General features: G+C 44.7%; 1 protein-coding gene and 2 long non-coding RNA genes across 4 annotated transcripts in view; 1 reads left to right on the top strand and 2 right to left on the bottom strand.

Moving 5' to 3' along the window:
* KANK1 (KN motif and ankyrin repeat domains 1) overlaps positions 1 to 25104 on the top strand; it is a 208732-nt gene that overhangs the window by 61334 nt on the left and 122294 nt on the right. For both annotated transcript variants that reach the window (XM_078436048.2, XM_078436047.2), the window contains exon 2: positions 8415 to 8535. The gene's annotated coding sequence lies outside the window, so the exon portion shown is untranslated. The remainder of the gene's footprint in view (positions 1 to 8414; positions 8536 to 25104) is intronic.
* LOC144614069 (uncharacterized) lies at positions 1745 to 5402 on the bottom strand. The gene is made up of 3 exons (XR_013551601.1): positions 5198 to 5402; positions 4936 to 5070; positions 1745 to 1854 (listed from the first exon to the last, which is right to left on the bottom strand). It is a non-coding gene; the product is annotated as an uncharacterized LOC144614069 (long non-coding RNA).
* LOC132663794 (uncharacterized) lies at positions 18536 to 24905 on the bottom strand. Its single transcript, XR_013551491.2, has 3 exons — positions 24615 to 24905; positions 24308 to 24473; positions 18536 to 20730 (listed from the first exon to the last, which is right to left on the bottom strand). It is a non-coding gene; the product is annotated as an uncharacterized LOC132663794 (long non-coding RNA).

Genomic DNA, 25104 nt, shown 5'->3' with positions numbered 1-25104 from the left:
GCCCGAGTTTGGTGCATTGTCTCTCTGTCATTGTCTATGCAGTTCTAGGTGCATGGAGTCGTCAGGGTGATAGACCTGCTTGGGGTCTCAGGCAGTAGGGCAGCACTTTTGGTGGCCCTGGCACAGAAAACCCTTACAGGCTCCCTGGACCTGACTGATGAAGGTGCAGAGAAAGGGTATGTCAGGAAGCAGAGGTCTCCTGGATTCCGTCTCCCTCCCGTGCCCTTACTGTGTGCCATTCCTCTGCTCCTCATGCCTCCTGGCTTCTTCATCCTTTTCTAGTTGGGCTCTCACTCTCAACGGCAGCTCCAGACATTTGCTTTGGTCCTTTGACGGATAACCACCGGGAGTTCTGTTTCGGTTCCTTCTGGAGGCTGTGCGTTGGAGATACAGAGGTTCCTGGAGTAGTAGTTTTACTGGGGTGTGTGGAGGAGGGCCGGAGGGACCCTGCCCTTCTCGTAAAGCATTAGATTCCCTGTAGCTAAGGGGTTTGGTAAACTGCTGTTGAATGAATTTCCCTATCAGTGGATATTGACACAACGGCTACTAACACAAAGATTGTATCCTTAGCTAAAGAGCTCAGCTCCTTCATTTGCTTCTCTTTCTAAGACAGTGGTTCTCTGCCCCCCCCCCCCCCCCCCGCCCCAACCTCACCATCAGCAGTGGTGCAACATCAACTGGGAACTAGTTAGAAATGTCGGTCCTCAGGACTCACCCCAGACCTGGTGACTCCGAGACTCTGAGGTGAGGACCAGAAGTCTGTGCTTTAATGGATTTATGCTTTCAATTTTGATTTATGCTTAGATTTGAGAACCAGTGGTTTTCGGTGTTGGGGGTTTTGGGGGGTTTTGTTTTTGTTTTGAGAGGGGGGAGGGGCAGAGAGAGCGGGAGAGAGAATCCCAAGCAGGCTTCACGGTGTCAGCGCAGAGCCCGACACAGGACTCCATCCCATAGCCCTGAGGTCATAACCTGAGCCGAAGTCAAGAGTCTGATGCTCCATCAGCTGAGCCCCCCAGGCACCCCTGGGGTTTCTTTTAAGGGTACCTTTTGTTATACTTTTCTCGGGAAGTAAAGATGTTTGACATGTGGCATTCTCCAGAGTGCCTGACAGAGTGCCTATAGCTAATGGTTACCTCCTTGCACACCCCTCCCTCAGTCCGACGAAGGGGTCTCTTGCCACCTCACCCCCGGGTCACTCCCAGATGTAGTCACTTCCTCTACAGAGAACTGAAAAAGGAGAGAAATGCTGGAAGGTATGGAACTTTCCGTCCTGGGGCTTACGGTTTAAGTGGCAGAATCGAGCCAAGTTTGGTAACCCCATCAGAGAGAAAGCACTTTTTGATTGGGTCACACACATACAAGTAGTTTTGTTTTCTTTGCCCTAAGTGGAAATGTTCTTCCTCCTTTATAAAATGTAGATACCAGGTAAGGAACTATACTTTGGATGACTGAATGCCCTTTTTTCCTGTGCAGTCTCTTGAGTGTGTCATTTTCCTTTCTTCTTCTTCTTCTTCTTCTTCTTCTTCTTCTTCTTCTTCTTCTTCTTCATTTGCATTTGTCAAGCCACGAAGGGTAAAAAAAAAAAAAAAAAAAGTTTACATGTCAGTTAACGATTTCATTTCTGATGGATTAATCTTAAAAGAGAAAAGCTTTTTTTATTGAACCCTCTCTTTAAAATTTTAAAAATTAAATATATTTTAATTTCCCGCCCCCCAGACAGTTGGAGAATATATCTCACAATGGGGGGCCAGGTGGCTCTATGGGTTAAGTATCTGAATGTTGATCTCAGCTCAGGCGTTGATCTTAGGGTGTTGAGTTCGGTCCCCACGTTGGGCTCCACACTTGGCGTGAAACCTACTTAAAAAAAAAAAGAAAAAAGTGTTTCTCACCATTGATTTTTCTTAAATACATACATAATAAACAGCAAGATTTATACTTTGTTACAACATCATTGCAAGTTTTTAAGGAATAAAATCAAGTATGACAATTGAAAAAAAGATACCCATGACCAAGTTGGACTATTCTTTACCAGCTCAAGAAATTGTAGGGATGCCTGGGTGGCTCAGTCAGTTAAGCATCTGACTCTTGATTTGGGTTCAGGTCATGATCTCACAGTTTGTGGGTTCAAGCCCCATGTCGGGCTCTATGCTGACAACATGGAGTATGCTTGGGATTCTCCCTCTCTCATTCTCTCTCTCCCTAACCACCCCCCCCCCCACCACCCTGCCCACTGCTCACACATGTGCATGCTCTCTCTCTTCTCAAAATACATGAATAAACTTAAAAAATAAATAAATAAATTGTACGTGCATGTTTATGGGAGAAGGTACCAGACCCTACCAATTTTCTATGAAAAAAAACCTGATGTTACTGTAGACGACCGTTTTCTCCCATCTCTGTATAATGTTTAACTTGTCTTTGTAACATAGGCTCAATTTGTGGTAAAAATTCCACCTCTGAGATGACAAGCCTATACCAGGAGTGGGCACTGAGCAGAGCACTCACGTCCCTCTTGGGGGTTTATCTTTGTATCTTGACTTCATAGAATGTCTACAGCTGGAAATAGTACAGCTGAATACAGGAGGAGAAATGGAATGTATATATGTATGTATGTATGTGTGTACGTAAGTAAACGTCAGCTAAAGTAGAATAGTCAGCATGCAAGCCTAGAAAAATAGGATTCAGGGAGGCACAAATGGGCAAGGGAGGCACGCTGAAAATGGACGAGAGGCCTAGACCTGGAGGTATTCCAGGTTCAAAACATGGTCTACAGCAGGCACCCCCACCTCTCCCCTCCACCCCCGAGCCTGGCTCTCCCTTCTCTGGTCTGGTCCAGTGCTCACCGAGCAAGGCAAGGAACAAGAGCAAGGAACATCTGATTATTTGCTGGAGAACATGGTAACAGGGAAAGGATGGTGTTCAGCTGGGCGTCTTTGGCTGTGAGAATCAAAACCAACTTAAGGAGGGCTTTCTCAGGATACCAAAGTACCCCCAAGGAATCCAGGACCCTCAGAGAAAACCTAGGGTCAAAGGGAAAGCACAGGGAACATGGAGAACTCTGTTGTCTCGACTGCCCTCAGCTTCACCCCACCTTTCTGCACGTCAGCTCTTTCTGTGGGCAGAGCCACCTGCATCTGGAGCCTGGCTGAAAACCTGAGGAAGGAAGCATCTTGCTTAGCATGGGTCTGATGCCTCCGTGGGGCCCATCGAGGCCTTGGCTGGGTGAGATGTGTGTGTACCGGGAGGCAGTACGGGAGAGTCCCCTCTGACCCTGTAGCTGGATCAGAAAATTCCAAAGAAGGGAGTAGTTCATGTGGAGGGGACTGAAGCATCCCCCCCCACGCATACCATGAACGTGTTGCTGTGGATTTATTCATTAACTTCACGCTCTAGGGGAGGAATCCTCTTTGGCTCCAAGAAAAGCTCAGTGTTGGACCTAAGAGACCTTGGGCCAGACTGGGAATCAAGGTCAAGGATGACAGTGAATTTTCCGAAGTGACTCCACCCCATGAGGCCTCGTCAATGCCAGCAGGTGATGCCTCCAGTGACACCTGTCTCTGTCAGTGTCGTGCCTTTAAAAACATCTCTGGTGACGAGCAAGGCCAAAATTCACGGTAAATGTCTGCGTGATGCAAAAGCCTCATGAGCCTCTGCTCTCAAAGGGTCCTTTACTCTGAATGGCATCCTGATCTGACGGAGATCTATGCATTTCAACTGATAGTGTCAGAAAAATATATAGGTTACTAGCTGTTAAGCCGTTTACCTTCATCATGAGCTCATTTGCTCATTGAGTTGTTAATTCAAGTTGAGAATGAATCTTGGTCCACAGACTCGAGGGTGCAAAAAAATACTGTATTTTTCTCAATCCACTCATCTTCTACTCCAGGGTGGTAGCAGAAAGGTTAACGTTGGGTCTCTTTCCCACACACCCCAGCAAGGTTGTGCCAGGGTTCCAAGTTCTTTTTTTTTTAATTTATTTTTATTTTCTTAATGTTTATTTTATTTTTGAGAGAGAGAGCGCGCGTGGAAGCAGGGGAGGGGCAGAGAGAGAGGGAGACACAGAGTCCAGAGCAGGCTCCAGGCTCTGAGCTGTCAGCACAGCTCGTGGGCTCGAACCCATGAACCGCGAGATCATGACCTGAGCCGCAGTGAGATGCTCACTGGACTGAGCCACCCATGTGCCCCCCAGACTTCGACATTCTTATGATATGTCATGAGGTCTGGAAGACCCATCCCCCCACCCTTGGCTCATCTCTTCCCACTGGTCCCTGCTGCTTCTGGGTGAGAGTTGAGGCTGGGGAGGGTACTTTGTCACAGCAGGAGTCCTGCCATTCCCTCCGGCCTCCTGCGTGTCTGCCACCCCGACCGAGCAGGTGCAGTCCTGTGCTCCTCCACGTCTCCCACTCAGCCCTCCCGCAAGACTCTCCTTAGGGGACAATTGCTTTCTTCTCCAGCCCTATTCTCCTGACAAAATCTGGCTGCAGCCTCCCCGAAGCAGAGAAGTTAGAGCCCTCCAGCCACAGCAATGAGGGCAGTGGGGAGAGACGAATATAGGAAGCTCCTGCCACAGGGGGACTGTCCCCATGCTGGCCGCAGCTGGGCAGAGGCTAGGCTCTGTCTCCCCTGCGCTCCTAGAGCTGCAGTCACCCACGGTTGGATCCCCGCTTTGGGGGCGTCTCCTGCTCTTCCTCAGGGCTCCAGATTTGTGGGTGGCTGTCCCTGCCCCACACCAGCAAGGGGGACAGGGACATCTATCGTTGGGCTGTTTCCCAGGGCAGTCCGGAAACCTGCTTCTTCTGGAGAAGTAGCCTTCACATCCCGAAGCATTTTCCATAAATCTTCAGTGCATGCATGAAAGCCTAGGGAGAGGTTTCTTTTTCCCTTCTCTGGCGATGAATGACTTGGTTGTGGTGATATTGCTGCGGGGAAACTCACCCGCCTGGTGCACATGCACTGTGCACTTGTGCCTTTGGGCTCCCAAAGCGACGAGTAATTGTGACTGCAGACAGCTTCACCGAGCACCCACCGTCCTTGGCCGTTGTGTCATGCACTACCTGGCCCACAGCGCAGCTAATGCATTAAAAAAAAAAAAAAATAGAAACATTTGGTGTGGAGGGGGATACATTTAGGGTGAAATCTTGGAGACCCCCCTAGCCGATGGCAAGGCTTGCTCACAGCGTCAATAAAAATTTGCTACCTTGGGCCCCCAGCATGTCACAGAGGACCGGTGAATGCCTCTTCATCTAGAATTTCAGTACAGGCTCTACTTAAAATATTTATGCAATAGTGCTTCTTAACCCCCGCCAAAAGCATAGGTTCACATGTATACTGTTACCCTAGCTGTCGTTAACCTATAACCAGCGGAGGACCCTTCGAGGGTATTGGGAATGTTGGAAAGTAAACTGTCACGGGTTACATTTGTAGTGGCTGATAAAGTAGCCTTGGTTCCTAAACAGAAATATTTATCTCGTGACCAGAATGGCTCTTCAGCAAAGACATGTGACAGAGGAGAGAGAGGGGAGTTGACTAACACAGAACGTAGAAGGACCAGAGGAACCAATGAAGCAGAAGCTGTTAACCTGGCTTAGTATTGGCAGGGAGACGGGAGTAGTCCCTGGTGTTACTGTTAAGAGAGAAATGTTACTAAAAACACAGCTGGAAATCCTTCTGCTAGGGAGTCTCTTTTTAGGTCAGTAGAGACACATTCGTGTATTGTGTTTATAAATGCATCATGCACGCGTAACAAAGTAGAAGATTAAAAACAGGCTAGTGCTGATCGTTTTTTTTCTTTATTCATATTTGATTGTTTTTTAAACTTACAGTAAAGAACAAGCATGCTTTTGAAGGAAGTAGAAGTTGAAAGTTCTCTTTCTGACAGTTGAGGATCAATGATATAGTTCACCCAAAGGTATCTGACCTGAGTCTGCACTTCTGTTCCTGTTCAGCTGACACATTTTAGCGTCTGGGTTCATTTTTCCCTCTGATAAACAGATAACTGGCATTTACCTGAGGCCGGACAATCGAATTTAGATGCTGAGCGTTGATAGCAGGTGGCTGTTGACTAGTTCTAGAAGGTGTCTTAGCCAAAACCAGGCACCGCGGGGGGTGTGGGGAGAGAGAGGTTGGAAGGGTCTGCTGTCGGTTATTTTTGGTCACTGAGCTCTGTGCCCGTGGAGAAGCGAGGAGTGAGGGCATGCATGGGGGGAGGCGTTTTTATTGGTTGAAGTCCGGTGAACTTCAGGATACGAGATAAGCAGCTGTTTCCGTGGCTTGATTAGCACACTTCTTGATAACAGTGTCTCTGCTGGTCTCCGTCTGCCCTCCTGGTTTGTCCTCAGTCCCCTGTGGTCTGCATCCTGGACCAGCCCCTATGACAAATTGTCCTCAGGGGTCACCTGTGGCTGCCTTACTAGGTGCTCAACTCCGTGACATCGTGTTTGTCCCCATCCGCAGCCCTCGACGTCGCTCATCTTTCCCTGGGCTAGCGGTCTTTGCACCTGCATGCTGTTTCTTCTGCCTCTGTATCCCCTCGCTCTGTATCTCCTCCTTAAGTTCTTCCTCCTGTGTCTCCCTTGATCCTTCGCTGTGTCTTCTGTCATCATGCTTCCTTTAGTCCTGGAACTTCAGCCGTCGTGTTTCTGGAGGTAAAAGCCTAGCAGCCAATCCTCTTTCTCTCCACCGTGAGTCCTGTTGTTGCCGAGAGTGTTATCGCAAGATGGCTTTTCAAATCCGAACACATTGGCTTCAACACAAAATCCACAAGCATCGGACGCACTTAGAGCTCCTCTCCTGGCTCCGTGAGGAGGCCCCTGGATGGTTTGCGCGTGGTTTCCTCATCGCTGATGAAACAGGCTCCTGTGTGAGCCTCTCTAGGCAGATGAAAGTGGAGTTAATTAAAAAAAAAGTCTTATTACCTCAAGGCACAAAGGCATATAAATTTCACAAAGCACTCACAAAGCTATCCAAAAAATGCTGGGTTGCTTTGTGGTCCATGCTAACCTGTAAAACTAAGTTAAAATGATCAGAGCGGTCCCTTTCCAGCTGGACCACTATACTTAATAAACACAAAACAACGGACAGTGCCATTAAGACAGTGTGTGAGGGTTCAAGTGTCTGGAACATGGGCATCACTGGGGCCACAGGCTCAGCTGGGCTTTGACAGAAGGGATAAGAAGAGCAGTGTCTTGCATGAGGAATGAAGCAAAGGAAGGCTCAAGGGTGTGTTCTTTGGAACATAGTAAGACTGAGCCTGACTAGGACCGGAATTATTTGTTGTGAGCTGGAGGAAGATAAGATAAATTAGAGCTAGGTTATGGAAGCCTCCGAAAGTCCGTGGAGGAGTTGATATTTGATGGAAGAGAATATTGTTGCCACCCAGGATCCTCACGTAAGGAGTGCTGGATTTCGAAATGAGGAGACCAGAGAAGTCGAGAGTTGGAGATCTCCTATAAGGTGGGGTGGGAATGACCAGTATTTCTCAAGCATGTGTTGTAACCCATGCCCTGGATCTCGTAGTCTTTCCTGTTACAGCAACCTTAGGGGTAGATGTCAACTGGCCCCCTTTGTGAGGACTTGTGTAAATTCTGCCAAGCGGCTGGGGCGGGACGTAAGCACGGGGACAGCTGACCTCAAAGCACAATGAAGATCGAGGGAGGACATTTTAATCCGTTCTTCATTTTATAGCCCAGAAAGATGAGGCCCAGGAGAGAGGGGGCTGTTGAGGGTGGCAGAGGTTAGAGGACAGGGACACCGGGTCTGCAAGAGAGTGGGCGGGCGGAGGTCTGCAGAGAGAGGCCAGGGTCAAGGCCGCTGCTGTCGGCGGTGCCCCGGTATTCGCCAGGCGTGGTGGACCGGAGTGAGAAAGACGGGGCACGGAACAGTGGGATGTTCAAGGGAAAGTGGTGCTGGACCGCTCTGGGATGGGGGATGGCTTGCGCATAATCCCAAGGTTTTAATCCCAGGGAACTGCCACATGCCGAGAAAAATCCTCGGTGGAGCTGGTTTTCGGGGGAAAGGCCACGTGCTTCTTACGGAGTAGTCTGACTCTGAAATGACAGAGATACCAAAATATGAAAATGAATGGTATTCTTGAGCCGGCTTCTAGACCCTCCGACAAACACCTGAACAGCGTTGGAAGTGCCAGTGAGAGGCTGGGAGGAACAGCCCTTGTCTTTGAAGCGATGGGGAGATACCGAAAGAGCAAGCAACCCAGCTTTTACCGAGAGCGAGGGGGACCCATGCCTGCATGAGCTCGTAGGCTCCCTGTCATTCTGGCCCGTCCCTCCCACCCCCACCTCGCCCCCCAATCACGGAAAATGGCTTAACTCTGCTCATTTCTCAACTCCATAGCTGTCTCCAGTAATCAAGCATATTTTGCCATCCCGTTCTCCTCAACGAGATTCCTTTTCTTCCAGAATGATTGTCGCAGCACCGGACGGACTGCCGAGCTATCAAATTGTCTCCATCTTTTGACCACGCTAGGGGAATGGAGTTGAAATATTGATTGCGGTAGTTTTCCGGCCTTACATAATTGAGGTGAGGTGTCCTTTTTCCATATGGCTGTCCTTAACTTGCCACGTTGTGTCCTTTAACTTTGCTTTGTGGAGACATTGATCCCTTCTTTCTCCCTACCTTTTATGCTCTAAAATCCTTTCGGGGTACTCTTCATCTGCAAATATATTAGAGGGCAGAAAGGACTTTATCGGAAGAAATATGAGCAAACTGTTTGGCTCTGAAGAATAAAGGGGAAATGTATTACTCTTCAGATTAAATCAACAGAAGTACCCTATTTCCATAAACACACTATGCAGAAAGTGGATTATATTAGAGAAACGTAATAGATGGAAAGGAGTATTATTAAGGCTACTTGGGAAAAAATGGAGATATTTAAATATTAATATATTGCTGGCTTTATGCAACTAAAGAGAATCTAGAAAACAGAATTTAAAAGAAAAAAGGCTGTTGTTTCACTTGCAGGGATAATGCCTATTAAAATTTTAGTGCATGACTTGTATTCATATTACAAATGTTGGTAATGATGTGTGTGTGTTGCATGTTAAGTTGCCAGATATATGCAAACGAGTAATGTTTATCACATGTCTGCCCTAGGCCAGGCTCTATCCTAAGCACTTATATCAATGTGTGAATTCTCACCACCCTGTGAAGTGGGTTTTTTCTTATCCCCATCGTAAGAAAATTGAGGTTCAGGTACATGACTTGATAAATAAACCTCTCACACGTCTGGTAAACCCACTCAGAACATACCAGTGGGCTTTTTTCCACCTACTTCTCCTCCTTAAGAAGATGCTTATTCCTTTTTCTCTACAGCGTATGTTGTTCAGTTACATGGCGATAGAATGATGTCCCTTCCCTGCCTCCTTACGTGCAACTTTTGAGCACATCCATTATTTCCCGAGGACATACTGCTACAGGCAGCTTGGCAGAGTCCGTGGGGATGTGGGAACGTTGGGGTTTTTTATTGACCTTGCTGATGGTCTCAAAAGTTTATATTCTCACGAGGGGTATCTGGTGACCCCAAGCCCTCAGCATTATGGGTAGGTTGCAATTTGAATAGTTTTGTTTTTTTAAAAGACTCGATGTATACTTGCTCAGGTCCATACTCTTGCCTCTAATACTTTAGAGCAGTGGCCACCTGCCTGGTCCCCACCCCAGTCTTCATTTTGTCATGGAGGATTTGCAGGACAGGGAGCTAGAGCTAGACGTCTGGGTTCAGCGCATGGCGGGACTCCTCTGCCTCAGCTTCCCTGACAGGAAAAGGGAAATGATACTGAAATGTGTCTTGTAATGGTGGCAGGTGATGACCGATGTAAGGTGCTTGGGAGCAGTGCCTGACTCTTGGGATGTGCTCAGCTAATTGTCAGCTCTTACCACCTTCCAAAAGTCTATGCTCCTATAATTTAAAAAAGGGGGCGGTGCCTGGGTGGCTCAGGTGGTTAAGCGTCCGACTTCGGCTCAGGTCATGATCTCGCAGTTCGTGGGTTCGAGCCCCACGTGGGGCTCTGTGCTGACAGCTCGGAGCTTGGAGCCTGCTTCGGATTCTGTGTCTCCCTCTCTCTCTGCTCCTCCTCTGCTCATGCTGTCTGTCCTTCTCTGTCTCAAAAATAATCCTTAAAAAGTTAAAAAAAAATAAAAAAGCAAAGCAGGAATCACAGAGGTTATTCTTGTTTGGAATGACACGATTATCATCTAATTTATGATTCACAGCAGAGTCTACCGTGCTCACTTTGTTGTGTCGTTAGTGGGGTTTTTTTTTGTTGTTTTTTTAAAAAAAATTTTTTTTAAATTTTTTTTAACATTTATTTATTTTTGAGACAGAGAGAGAGCATGAATGGGGGAGGGTCAGAGAGAGGGAGACACAGAATCTGAAACAGGTTCCGGGCTCTGAGCTGTCAGCACAGAGCCCGACACGGGGCTCGAACTCACGGACCGCGAGATCACGACCTGAGCCGAAGTCGGGCGCTTAACCGACGGAGCCGCCCAGGTGCCCCTGTTGTGTCGTTAGTGTTAACACTGTGAGCACCCTTGCAGGTCCCACGTCACCATCCCTGCCTCCGTCCATGCTGACGGGTCACAGGTGACAAGGAGACCGTAGTAACAGGAGTGTGAAGTCAGTCTAAAGAGCTCACAGAGCACTTTCCCACGCATTGCTTCACCGGATCCTCATGACACAGCTGTAGGGAGCCGGGGCACCTGTGACTCACCTTGCTTTACACGGGAAGGAGGAATTAAGTGACTTGCTCACTCAAGGTCATGGAGATGGTCATTGGCAGAGGTGGACATGTGTACTCCAGGCTTCCTGACTGTGAAACCTTACTCTTGGTGCTTCCTGACATCACGAGCTGAGGAGGGACAGGTGTAGACACCCGGCTCTAGGATGTGCCGGAAAAGGAAGGAGCAAAGTGGGATGCCACCTGAGGGGGGGTCGGGGTGAGGGTGGAGGGGAAGCTTGGACACAGTGACATTGGAATAAGGAAAAATGTAGACAATTGACAAGGAGGCAGGGACCCAGTAAGGAGGGGGAGGTGGGGGAGGCAGGAGGGGCTTCATCCTTCCAGAGAGGAGGAAGGGGGGAAGGAAGACGTGGAAGACAGGTAGCGTCTGGGCTCCAGCTCGGCGGACCCTTCCCTCAGAAGTTGAGTCCTGCAGCGACCACATATATGCACTCTTGTCGTGTGGGGCAGGGTTAGGATGAGTTTGGATAAACAAGCAATGGTTCTCAGTTTTTAGTTCTAGAAACCTTGTCCAGGGCTGTGCTTGTCATCAGGCAGTGGGTGAATGAAGTTGGGTTGGGGTAGATGGTTTCTTAATCAGTGAATGAGGATTTAGACTTACATAGATGCTTCCTGAAGTCCCTTTCTGCCACACCGTTTCCTGATTCATTTTCAGTCTACACTGAATCTCCTGTCTCTGACCCCCTTTATGAGACACTTCAGCCTTGTTATGTTACGGTCGAGATTCTTTCTTTGCCTACTATTAAAAGCAATGTATGTTGACTGTAGAAAAATTAAAGACATGTAGATAAATTTTAAAAAGACCTATTGAAACATGCAGTCTTGGTGCCATTAAGTACCCACTGTTAACGTCCTACAGAGATTTTACTGTATGCATCTGCCTAAATAAGAGTTTCAAATACAACAATGCAACTTGCTTTACGTGATGCAGTGTAAACTCCTCTCTCTATCGGTAGTCATTGCTGCATTATGTGTTTTATTATTGAGGTGTCATTGACACACAGTGTTCTATTAGTCTCCAGGGTGCAACAGAGGATTTGACAATTTTATGCGTCACTCCATGCTCCCCACCATCTGTCACCAGACAACATTATTGCAGTATTACTGACTTTGTTCCCTGTGCTGTACCTTTTCGTTTTCCTGACTTACTTATTTGGTAACTGAAATTGGTACCTCATACTCCCCTTCTTCCATTTTGCCTTACCCTCCCCCCACCTTCCCTCTGGGAACCACCATTTTTTTCTCTGTACTTAAGAGTCTATTTTTTGTATTTGTTTCTGTGTTTGTTTTTTAGATTCCACATAGGAGTGAAATCACACAGTATTTGTCTTTCTCTGATTTAGGTCACTCAGCACGATACCTTCTAGGTCCCTCATGTTGTCGGAAAGGGCAAGATTGCATTCCTTTTTCTGGCTAATATTTCATTATATGTATGTATATGTGTCTATATATGTATACACACACATACATACGCACACATACATATCCACACAGTATCTGTTGGCCATCTGAATGTCTTCTTTGGGAAAATGTCTACTCAGGTCTTCTCCTTTCTTAATCAGATTATTATTATTGGGGGGGGGGGGTGAGTTGTATATAAGTTGTTTATATATTTTGAATAATAACCTCTTATGGGTTATGTCATTTGCAGATACCTTCTCCCATTCAGTAGGTTATGTTTTGTTGATGTTTTCCTTCACTGTGGAGAGGCTTTTGATTTTGGTGTGGTCCCAGTAGTTTATTGTTGCTTGTGTTTCCCTTCCTGAGAGACATCTCCATAAATATGTTGCTGTAAGACAGGTTAGAGAGGTGACTGCCTATGTTTTCATTTAGGAGTTTTATGGTTTGAGGTCTCACATTTAGGTCTTTAATCCAGTTTGAGTTTATTTTTGTGTATGGAGTGAGAAAGTGGTCCAGTTTCATTCTTGTGCTTGTAGCATTTATTGAAGAGTGTATCTTTTCCCCATCATATATTCTTGCCTCCTTTGTCATATAGTAATTGGCCATATAGACGTGGATTTATTTCTGGGCTCTCAGTCCTATTTCTTGATCTGTGTGTCTGTTTTTCTACCATTCCAATACTGTTTGGATTATTACAGCTTGGTAGCATATCTTGAAATGTGGGATTGTGATACCTCCAGTTGTGTTCTTCTTCAAGATTGCTTCAGCTATGCAAGGTCTTTTGTGGTTCGGTACAAATTTTGGGATTGTTTGAGTTCTATGAAAAATGCAGTTCATGTTTTGATAGGAATTGCATGGAGTCTGTAGACTGCTTTGGGTAGTATGGACATTTTAATGATATTCTTCTCATCTTTCCATTTGTGTTGTGTTCAGTTTCTTTGATTCAGTATCTTACCATTTTCACATTACAGGACTTTCACCTCCTCAGTTAGATTTATTCTTAGGTATTTCATTCTTTTCAGTACAATTATAAATGGGATTGTTTCCTTAATTTCTCTTTCTGCTGCTTCAATATTAGTTTATAGAAATGCACCAGATTTCTGTGTATTGATTTCATATTCTACAACTTTACTGATTTGATTTATTTTAATAGTTTTTTTGGTGGAGTCTTTCAGGTTTTCTATATAGAGTGTCATGTCATCTGCAAGTAGTGACAGTTTTACTTCTTCCTTACCAACTTGGATGCCTTGTATTTCTTGTCTGATTGCTGTGGCTAGGAATTCCAGTACTCTGTTGAATAAAAGTGGTGAGAGTGGACATTCTTGTCTTGTACATAATCTCAGAGGAAAAGCTGCCCTCAGTGTTTCACCATTGAATATGATATTAGCTGTGGGGTTTTCATACATGGCCTTTATTATGTTGAGACATGTTCCCTCTAAACCCACTTTGTTGAGTGTTTTGATCATGAACGGATGTTGTTAATTTGTCACATTCTTTTTTCTGTACCTGTTGACATCATCAGAGGGTTTTTATTCTTCCTCTTGTTAATATGATGATGTATCACATTGATGGGATTGTGAATATTGAACCAACCTGGAATCCTCAGAATAAATCCTCATTGATCATGGTAAAACATCCTTTTGATGTATTGATGAATTCAGTTTGCTAATGTTTTGAAGATTTTTGCATGTGTGTTCATCAGAGATACCGGTCTGTAGTTTTCTTTTTTGGTGGTGTCTTTGTCAACATAATTAGTTAAAGTTGCTGAAGATTCTAGTTTAGGAATGTGCTTAATGAAATTTCCTCTGGACATATATGTCAATGCATACCCTCCTAACTAGTTTTGAGGCTGCTCTTAATAATATTTAATATAAGGGGCCCCTGGGTGGCTCAGTTGGTTGAGCTTCTGACTTCGGCTCAGGTCATGATCTCATGGTCTGTGGGTTTGAACCCCAGGTCGGGCTCTGTGCTGACAGCTCAGAGCCTGGAGCCTGCTTTGGATTCGGTGTCTCCCTCTGTCTCTGCCCCTCCCCTGCTCATGCTCTCACTCTCTCAAAAATAAACATTAAAAAAATTTTTTTAAATGATATTTAATATAAGTTCAGGAAAGAGATTTTTGATGTATATTACCTGAAAGATCTGAACCAGTTTACAAATTTCACTGACAGTAGCAAGAGATATCTTTCCCATACTCTTCTTAACATTAGAGTATAGAATTAGAAAAAAAAAAAAAAACTTTATCCAGTTTTCTGGACAAGTGAGCGTTGGTCATATATTTATGAATCAGTTCTATTTCTCCTTCTGTGAATTCTCTGTTCATGTCCTTTGCCCATATCTCCAAAGGGACATTTGCTTTTTTGTTACTGATTTGCATGAGTGTTTAAAAAATTTTTTTTATTATGTTTATTTATTTTGAGAGAGACTGAGATGGAGGGAGGGAGGGAGGGGCAGAGAAAGAGGGAGACACAGAATCCAAAACAGGGTCCAGGCTCTGAGCTGTCAGCACAGAGCCCGACACAGGGCTCATATCCATAAGCTGTGAGATCATGACCTGAGCCAAAGTCAGATGCTTAACCAACTGAGCCACCCAGGGACCCCTGCAGGAGTGTTTTTATTGTAAAATTTCTTTTATTATAAAAATACTGTTAGTTTTTATGTCCTTTGCCTTTGACATTTATGGTGGTTTTTTTTTTCATGTTTATTTATTTATTTTGTGAGGCGAGTACACAGGGGAAGGGCAGAGAGAGAGAATCCCAAGCAGGCTCCACCCTGTCTGTGCAGAGCCGAACACAGGGCCCGATCCCACAAACTGTGAGATCGAGACTTGAGCTGAAATTGAGAGTCAGACGCTTCACCGAGTGAGCCACCCAGGCGCCCTCTGTCTGGCGGTTTTAAAAGTAAGTCAATATTTAATTTAGGTAGTGAGATCTTTTCCCTGTGGTTTCCATATAGATTCACTAGGAGGCAGGAATGCCTTTAATTATTCCCCCTTCTTGTAGCAGAATGACCTGTTCTGTGTGTCCATCTTGGCGCTCCCCTCCCCCGGGGGCCACGGCCGTCTGCTTACAAAGGCCTCAAGGCTCCACGCGATGTGTCTCTGCCTGCTCTCCAGCCTCACCTCTGTCACTGTCTGTGGAACCCTGTGTTCCGGCATCCCTGGCCTCCCGTCAATTCGTGGAGCCTGCCGAGCTCTTTCCTGCCCCCAGAATTCTGTAGGCGCTGCCCCTTTGCTAGGACCATGTGCTTGTGCTTGTTGAACATACGCACACACACAGGCAGACATGCACATACACGTGTGCTCACACACATCTCTTGGACCTGACTCCATCTGGTTCAGAGAGGCAGTTCCCGAGAGAGAGCCCCGGACCTGGCTGCTTGGGGTCACCTGGCTTCTCCATTCACCACCTCTGTGTCCTTGAACACAGTCACCTCTTCCTCAACTGTAATGCTTCAATCTTCATCATAATAGTCCTTACTAATCTCAGAGTCCTTGGGAGGAGTACACGGGTGAATTTATGCAAAGTTCTTGGAAATCGACCCCATGCACAGAAGTGCACATCAGTGGTTCACTGTCATTGCCATTCACCAGTTTTCAGAGCACCCTGCACCTGAGAGAGTGCTCTCCTGTCCAGGTTTTGTCATCCCCTTGGACATTCTCCATCTCCTTATCCCCTTTTCCCCCTTAAGACTATCAGCACACAGCTATTTTTTAAAAAAATTTTTGGAAGTTTATTTTTAAGAGAGAGAGAGACAGAGTACAAGCGGGGGAGGGGCAGAGAGAGAGGGAGACACAGAATCTGAAGCAGGCTCCAGGCTCTGAGCTGTCGGCACAGAGCCTGACGTGGGACTTGAATTCACAAACTGCGAGATGATGACCTGAGCCGAAGTTGGATGCTTAACTAGCTGAGCCACCCAGGCGCTCCCAGGCTTTTTTATTCTTCATTAATGTTTGATCTTGACACATTCTCTCTCTCTGTCTCTCTCTGTCTCTCTCTCTCTGTCTCTCCCTCTCTGTCTCTCCCCCATCCCCCACAAATAATATGCATACTTTTTCTGAACAATGTCATGAACGCACTTTCTTATGCACATCAGTGGGCTTCAAAAACACTTGAAGCCTTTGTTTTCTAGCTGGCGGCGCGTTAGAGAAATTACTAATTGATCTTTTCCCAGGGCTTTAAACACCAGGTCCTGCTTAGTTTGTGTGAGTCACTGAATGTCATCTTCCAGAGGGCAGGGGTCCGGGCACCCTCAGGAATGTGGTGTCATCTGATAATGACTTGGTTCTTACTGCAAAGGAAGAAACAGGGACTTAGAAGCCAGTGGGGCGGGAAAGGAGAAATTCTTCTCCGTCCATGGGAGTGAACATTAAGCAAAAGCATTTTCACTGGCTGATAGAACACACAGGTTGCTTTCTGGGGAAAGGGGCTCACAGATTGGGGTGCTGTCGGGTTCTAAATTTTTTCACCATTCTGTCGTTCTCTTCTGCCTTTTTTTTTTTTTTTTTTTTTTTTTTTTTTTTGGTCGTGAGAATAGAAATCAGTGTAGAGTGGACTGGGGCAAAGAGCACAGTGAGTCACAGGCCTCTGCCCTTCACACGGGCAGGCCGAAGTGAGCCGCTGACCACCCCGGCCTCTGATCTATGGCACTGCACGCCCCCCCAGAGAGCCGGAGGGGTTTCTGTAAGTGATGGGGACGCCGGGCTTGTGCAGAATGGCCCCTGCCAGGGTTTTGCACAGTGCCCACCTTATTGCACCAGAAAGGCAAGTTTCATTGCATAAGGGGACAATTTACGGCCATGGGCTTATCTCCTTGTTTTCACTCTTTATGTTTTTCTGCCTCTTAATAAAATGTGAAGTCACAAAGCAATTAAATAGTAGTGTAGTTTTCAGGCAGGAGGTGGAGAGAGGCTAACTGGGGGAAAGGCCAACATGATTGACAGAGGCTGACTGGAGATTTACATTGGGAATAACTCGTTCCTCAAAACTTTCTTCATTTCCTGGTGGGAAGTATGGGGTAAATCATCGACCAGGAGGGTAGATGATTAAAAGTGCAGGAGTTATGATTTCTTTTTGACTTTGTAAGTCTCTAAATCTAAACCTTAACGTGGAGTTCTCATTTTAGGAGCTCTCGAGAAAGTGATGGAAACCACTCGGCCAAGGATTGAGGTGAAGCAGAAACACTGTAAAAATCTCTCATTGCTAATAAGCTCAAGCTTGTTTATATTTTATGAAATGTCTTAAGATCCAGTGGAATGAAGTAGAGAATTCACGAGCCTTTTTCTTTCTTTATCCCTTAAACTCAGATCCACAAGGGTAGATATTTTTGGATTTTTAAAAATATCGAATGGGGTTTCATCCATGAGTGTCTAGAGTTTTTAAAATAGCATTAGTAGGGGCACCTGGGTGGCTCAGTCGGTTAAGCGTTTGACTTTGGTTCAGGTCAAGATCTCGCAGTTTGTGGGTTCTAACCCTGTGTAGGTCTCTGTGCTGACAGCTCAGAGCCTGGAGCCTGCTTCAGATTCTGTGTCTCCCTCTCTCTCTGCCCCTCCCCCACTCACACTCTGTCTCTCAAAAATAAATAAACATTAAAAAATAGCATTAGTAATATTTAATCATGACATTTAAACTGAGCAAGAATGTGGACAATTGAACATAAAGATATGGAAGGGCACCTGGGTGGCTCAGTTGGTTAAGCGTCCGACTTTGGCTCAGGTCAGGATCTCGCGGTTTGTGGGTTCCAGCCCTGCGTCGGGCTCTGTGCTGACAGCTCAGAGCCTGGAGCCTGCTTCGGATTCTGTATTTCCCTCTCTCTCTGCCTCTACCCTGCTTATACTCTGTCTCTCTCTCTCTCTCTCTCTCTCTCTCTCTCTCTCTGAAATAAATAAACATTACAAATAAATAAAAAAAGCATGGAGAGTTGAGACCCCCTGTGCCTTTATCCCCGCATCCTCCAACATATAAAAGAAACTCTTGATTTAGCCACTTTTCATTGCTGAGAACCTCTTTATTCTAATCAAGAGACTGGACAAGTAAAGGTACATGAGTTGAAGTTGTCCTTCTTTCTTATTCTTGAAACATTTGACTTTAAGGAGTTTTGAAAAGCTGCTTTGTGATCCGAAGTTCTCTTGTTTCCTAATAACCCCACTGAAATGGCCAAAGAAAATAGCTTAAATTAAAATGCAGTCCTCGGTCCCTGGTGAGAGAAAGAGTAATTTGACTCAGAGTTAATTTCTCTGACCCAGAAAATGAGGGGCTGAAGGGCCAGCCGGGAGATGAATGTGAATTCATCTTGCCGGGAGAGCGCTCGGAAGGGGAGACTTCTTGCCTTCTCGGGAGCACCCCTGTCCCATCCCTCCCCCCACCCCACATCACCACCTCAAAAAGCATGGGAGCCATCCCGTTTCCGTTGAGGGTGTGCCTCCTGATAGAGGACTCCCAGGAAGATTTGTACGGAGGGAACGGGGGAGTGTTCATTTCTAGACCTCAGTAAAATGGTAACACGCGGCTTCTCTCACAGCTCACTACATCTGTTCCAAGTCCCTGCCCAGGGTCCTGTGTGTGGATGGTGAAGCACCAAGTTCATTTCCTGTCCCTGTAAATAGAGGAGGGAGTGAGACCTCTTCGGATGTCCATATCTGACCTCTCGGCTCTTGGGGGTGGGGGGGAGCTAATTGTCAGTCACTGGGTCATTTTGCCACCCCAGGGCCGGTGCTCCTTAACAGCCGCTGGTTTGTATGTGTCGTTGCCCCAGCAACAGTCCTTTATCCATCCAGAGTGTGGCAGGGGTGGGTGTCTGGATGCAGAAAACGCCCATCTGCCCTGGTGCCGCTCATTCTTCCAGGGAAAGGTAACTCACTGGGGAATTAGTGTTTGGGTCTTAGCTGTGTATTATTTCTTTTCAACTCTGTTTTTAATGACTTCAAATGCTCATAACAGAGAAGTGATTAATTTAAAAATGAACAGGGGCACCTGGGTGGCTCAGTCGGTTGAGCGTCCTACTCTTGGTTTCGGCTCGGGTCGTGATCTTCACGGTGCGTGAGTTTGAGCCCCGCATCAGGCTGTGTGCTGACAGCTCGGAGCCTCCTTGGAATTCTGTCTCTTCCTCTCTCTTTGCTCCTCCCCTTCTCTTGCGCTCTCCCTCTCTCTCAAATAAACTTTAAAAAATGAAAATAAAGAATAAAAACGAGCAGTTCAGTGGCATTTTAGTACATTCGCAGTGTTGCATCGCTGTCTTCTCTAGTTTCAAAACATTTTATTGCCCCAAGAAGAAACCCTGTACCCATTAACTCGCCTCCCTCAGCCTCTGGCAAGCATTCATCTGCTTTGTCTTTGAATTGACGGATTCTGGATATGTCCTATTAATGGAATCCTAGAATATGTGACCTTTTGTGTCTGGCTTCTCTCACGTAGCATGTTTTCAAGGCTCATCCGTGCTGTACCGTGTGGCTGAATAGTATTCTCTTCTATGGACGTGCCACAATTTTTTTCAATTCATTCACCTGGTGGACATTTGGGTTTTTTCCACCTTTTGATGCCTGTGAATAATGTTGCTGTGAACACGGCTATATAAGCATTTGGGTCCCCATTTTCAGTCCTTTGGTGGAATTGCTGGGTCATAGGCAAATTCTTTTTGACTTTTTTGGGAAACCGTCAAACTGTTTTTCCCCAGAAACTGAACCATTTACATTCCCACCAACAGTGCATAACTTTAAGTTGTTTTACTTCCTTACCAACACGTGCCGTTTCTCCTTCTTTTTCTTTAGCCATTCTTGTGATTAGGAAGTAGCACTTCACTGTGGTTGTGATTTTCATTTCCCCAGTGACAAATGACATTGGTCATCTTTTCGTGTACTTACTGACCATTTGTGTATCTTCTTTGGAAAAATGTCCATTTCTCCTTCCTGTCCCCCAGTGGGGTCCTTGGCCCATTTTTAATTTGGTCTGTCTTTAAAATAAATTGGGTTGTCTTTTTGTTGTTGAGTTGTAAGAGTTCTTTATATATCCTGGATGCTAGACCCTTCTCGGATACATGATTTGCAGGTTTTTTCTTCCGTTCTTTTCTTTGCACTCTCTTGGTGATGTCCTTTGGACACGCACAAGTTTTTATATTTTGATGAAGTTCAAGTTATTTATTTTTTCTTCGGTTGATCATGCTGACTTCCTGATCCCTGTATTTTCTTCTACGAATTTTGTTTTTCTCTCTAAATTCAGTCTATTAATCCATTTTGATTTAATTTTCATAAGGTGAGAGGTCAGGGTCCAACTTGATTCTCTTGTATGTGGGTATCTAGTTGTTCCATTTATTGAAAGGATTCTCTATCCCCAATTGAGTGGCCTTTTCACACTTAAAAAAAAATGAATTGGTCACATCGGGTTTATTTTTGGACCCCTTAGGTTTTTTTCCATTAGTCTGTGTGTCTATCCTTGTGTCCATTTATACTGTTATGATTACTGTAGCTTGTAGTAAGTTTTGAAACTGGAAAATGTGAATCTTCCAACTTTTTTCTTTTTCAACATCGCTTTGAATAGTCAGGGCCTCTTGTAGTTCCATATGAACTTAAAGATCAACTTTTCTATTTCTGCAAAAAAAAAAAAAGAAGAAGAAGAAGAAGAAATAGGCTATTGGAATTTTGATAGAGATTGCACAGAATCTGTAGATGATTTTTCATATGTCACCTTGACAATATTAAGTTTTCCAATTTGTGAACACATGATGTCTTGCCATTTAGTTATATCTGTCCTAACTTATTTCAGCATTGGTATATAGTTTCAGGGTACAAGTGTTTTGCCTCCATTAAATTTATTCTTAGGTATTTTATTCTTTGGGTGCAGCTGCAAATGAAATTGTCTCTTTGATTTCCTTTTCAGATTGTCTCTTCCTGGTATATAGAAACACAGCTGCCTATATGTTATTTTTATTTAGAAAATATTTAACGTTAAAAAAAATCTCTTCTGGTTCTTTTAAAAATGAAGTAAGAATAAGAACCCCAGTATCCCTCTATATATTCCTGTTTAGTTTGATGGACATCCTTCCATATATTTTCTGTACATAGACATGCAAATAAACTTTGTTCCTTTGAGTAGACTCATAATATACTTTGCCTCCATTTGAACTTACATACAGATGATGAATATCTTTCTATGTCACTACATCTAGATTTACATTTTTCCTTTCAAATGCTGCAGAGTATCCTGTTGTACAGATGTTCTGTACTTTAAGAGTGTTCTTGTAATTTTTGTTAATGTTTGTTCATTTTTGAGAGAGACATAGCACGAGCAGGGGAGGGGCAGAGAGAGAGAGGGAGATAGAGAATCTGAAGCAGGTTCCAGGCTCCGAGCTGTCAGCGCAGAGCCTGACGTGGGGCTCTAACCCACAAACCGTGAGATCATGACCTGAGCCAAAGTCAGACGTTTAGCCTGCCGAGCCACCCAGGTACCCCAAGAAGGTTCTTTTAATGAACATTTGGTGCGATGTCAGTGTGACGTCAGCAGATGGTGTGATGTTTTCTATTATAAACAATGTAGCAATTAAGTCTTGTGCCTGTATCCATACATACTTATGTGAGTATGTCTTGAAGGTAGTTTCCCGTAAGTAGAATTGCTGAAGCAAAAAATAGGCGCATAGTATCTTTTGGTGGACAGGGAGAGATTTTGTTTTTATAGTGTTTATTATGGGCATAGATGCTACCTACTCTTATCTAAGAACATCACAGTGAGTAAATGCTTGGAGAAAAATGTAAAAATAAGGGTGCGTCTAACCGTTCTTCTTTCTAGCCCTACCTGGTAACCTATCATCTAAATAAAATGTAAATAATAAAATCCTTTTGGGTATGAGCTATGTAAACAAGGTGTTTTTAGATGCGTTGTCAGCCCAGCTTAATGTTGTCAGGGAAGAAAGCAACTGGTAGCACATACGTGCCTTCTGGGCTTTTCTCTCTCCTGCCTGCTGTACCCCTCACCCCCCTCCTAATCTATCTTTCCTTATCCACACCCCTCCCCCCAATTGCTGGCAATCACTCCAAAAGATCTTTTGCTTGGTGACAGATACTGTGAACACCCAATGTTCTCTCTTCTGGCACTGTCCAGGAAAGTCCAGCTTGAGAATTTGCTCACATGTTCCGAAGGTAGTGACTTTGTTTTGTTCAAGTCTAACTGGAAAGTTTAGCTAAACCCCAGAAGGCAGACCACATCCATTTTGGGGTAGGGTCACCTGTTCTTCGGTGTCTGAGTCTCCCGTCTTACACCTTCCTGGGCTTTGCTGTGGTTGACTAAGAAAAGCAGAGGAAGATGCTTCTGTAAAAGCCCCAAAGAAAAAGAAGTCAAATAGGGGCACCTGGGTGGTCCAGTCAGTTCAGCCTCTGACTCGGCTCAGGTCGTGATCTCGCGGTTCGAGGGTTCGAGCCCCACGTTGGGCTCTGTGCTGACAGCTCAGAGCCTGGAGCCTGCTTCGGGTTCTGTGTCTCCCTCTCTCTCTCTGCCCCTCCCCTACTTGTGCTCTGCCTCTCTCTCTCTCTCTCTCAAAAATAAAATAAACATTAAAATTTTTTTTAGACAAAGGAAGTCAAATGGAAGTGAGGAATAAGAGTAACCTCAGTTGCTTTCCTTTTCCATCTGTTTTTCAAAAAGGTGTTATTTTGAAATAATTTTAGACTTGGAGAAAAGTTGCAAAGTTAGTACAGAGTTCACATGTGCCCTTCAGCCAGCTTCTTTGAATGTATGACTAGAATGTATGATGACAATCAGGACTTCTAAGTTGTTACCCTGCTTGTAGCTATGCCTATAGGCTTTGTCAGCTTCCCACCCAGTTTTCTACTCCTATCCTGTCTCTTTTCTAGGGTTCAGTCCAGGATCCACATTGGATTTAGTTGGTCTACCTCCTTAGATTTCTACAGTTCGCCAGTCTTACCCTGTTTTTCATGGTCTTGGTATTTTTGAACAGTACTGGTCATTATTATTATTTTTATTATTATTATTTTAATGATTATTTTGGAAGGAGAGAGAAACAGAGACCAAGCAGAGGAGATGCAGAGAGAGAGAGAGAGAGAGAGGGAGAGAGGGAAACACAGAATCCAAAGGAGGTTCCAGTCTCAAAGCTGTCAGCCACAGAGCCCGACACAGGGCTCGAACTCACGAACCGTGACATCATGACCTGAGCCGAAGTCAGACGCTTGCCTGACTGAGCCACCCAAGAGCCCCCGGTCAGTTATTTTGTTGAACGAAATTTCCTAAATTTGGGGGTTTTCTGATGTTTTCTAATATTTGCTTGTGAGGCTATGCATTTTGGGGAAGAAGACCACACAAGTGATGATGCTTCCTTTCCAGTGAGTGGTTACTTGATGTCCCTTTTCCTTATTGGTGGTGATGATAATCTTGACCACTGGATTCAGGTGTCTCCTGGGTTTCTCCATTCTAAAGTTGCTCTTGTAATTGGTAAATTAGTCTTTTTGTAAGTAATAAATACCTTGGGGGTCAGCTCCTTTGAGACTGTGCAAAGGCCTTGCTTCTCCTCAAGCTTCCTGTCACTGACTTTACCATCCATCGTAGATCCTGAGTCGGACCTTAACTGACTGAGCCACCCAGGCACCCCTCTTTCATCTGTTTTAAAATGAGCTCTTCCCTCGTGAGCACGGTTGTGGTTGTGGCAGGCCTGAAACCTGATCTTGACTCCGCTGGGCAGTTAATCATTTCGGGGTCAAATCATTTTGACCAGATCATTTAATGGTGGGTCGTTAAAATCACTGCACACAGAGACCTGTAGGCAAGTAGGGATTTTGCCTGTAAATGGAACAGGTTAACTTTTTTTGTGGAAAAACATTCCAACGTTGAAAGGCTGGTGTTAGTGTCCTAACATTCCTAACATTCCTCAAATAATCTCTCGAGGATTTTTGACTCTCACTTTTAGCCCATGCCATATTTTAAGGTTAATATGAATAAGTTTTGGTCCTTCTGTTAATTATAGAGAGTAAATGCTACTTAATGTATTCTTATTAATGAGTGTTTTCCTCAATGTCTAAGTACAGATTGATTGTCCTATAGTAAGTTATTTTTGCATACACATTATGTGGCACAAGACTTTTGATAAGTTAGTTATGTCCTCATAATGTTATTTATGAAATCTTATAGTCAGAAGCCATTGGTAAAATATCTTTTACTCACGAGCTTTGAGGGCCTCTTTTCCTTGGAGAGCCAGTATACTTTCTTGGCTGCTTTTAATTCTTTCAAAATAGAGCTCACCTAGATGAGATTCCAGAGTGACTCCTGTTTTCCTCTGTAATTTTTCATATTTCTGTGACCACATCCCAGCTCTTGTGGCCAGCAGTGTCTGTGAAAACAAAGCATGAAGTCAAAGCACATTCCACAGGTGATTGGCGGGATTATAATAGTTACAAAGTGTATTCATCTCCAGCGATAAGGATCTGCCTGAGCATTTTGCTCTAGTTCAAAGCTCATTCTTGGGTCTTACCACCTGTTTCTTGTATGTATGTTCCTCTTTCGAAATAGAGATGGAAGAAGAGTGGCTGTATATCAGAATTTAAGAAGGTCATTCTTTTTCAAGGGCATTCTTTTTCAAGGGCTTTTGCCTTCCGACTTGGACCTTTTGTAAGAAATTTCCGTGTTCTTCTCACCCCTGATACCCTTGAATTTGGGAGTGGGGTTAGGTGCGATTTGGTACAAACCCCAGCTGGCCAGTTAAAAAAGCCCAGTGTGGTAATGTTTTGAAAATATGCCTGGCTGACTCTGATCTCTAAATATGCAGATAATCTTTGCAGCAATAAGATATCTTGAAGAGCTTCAAGTAGTTTTGATAACTAATCATTACATTCTTCAGCCAGAACATTTTGCTAAGAATAGCTCATGTGCCTTGCATCCAGTTTGTTTGTTTATTTATTTATTTATTTATTAAAAATAGTTTGTAATGTTTATTTTTGAGAGAGAGAGAGAGAGACAGAGCA

Source organism: Panthera onca, chromosome D4 (genome assembly GCF_046562875.1).
Source record: "Panthera onca isolate mPanOnc1 chromosome D4, mPanOnc1 haplotype 2, whole genome shotgun sequence".
NCBI lineage: Eukaryota > Metazoa > Chordata > Mammalia > Carnivora > Felidae > Panthera > Panthera onca.
The sequence above is the reverse complement of the archived record's forward strand: the minus strand, read 5'-3'. Positions and strand labels throughout refer to the sequence as shown.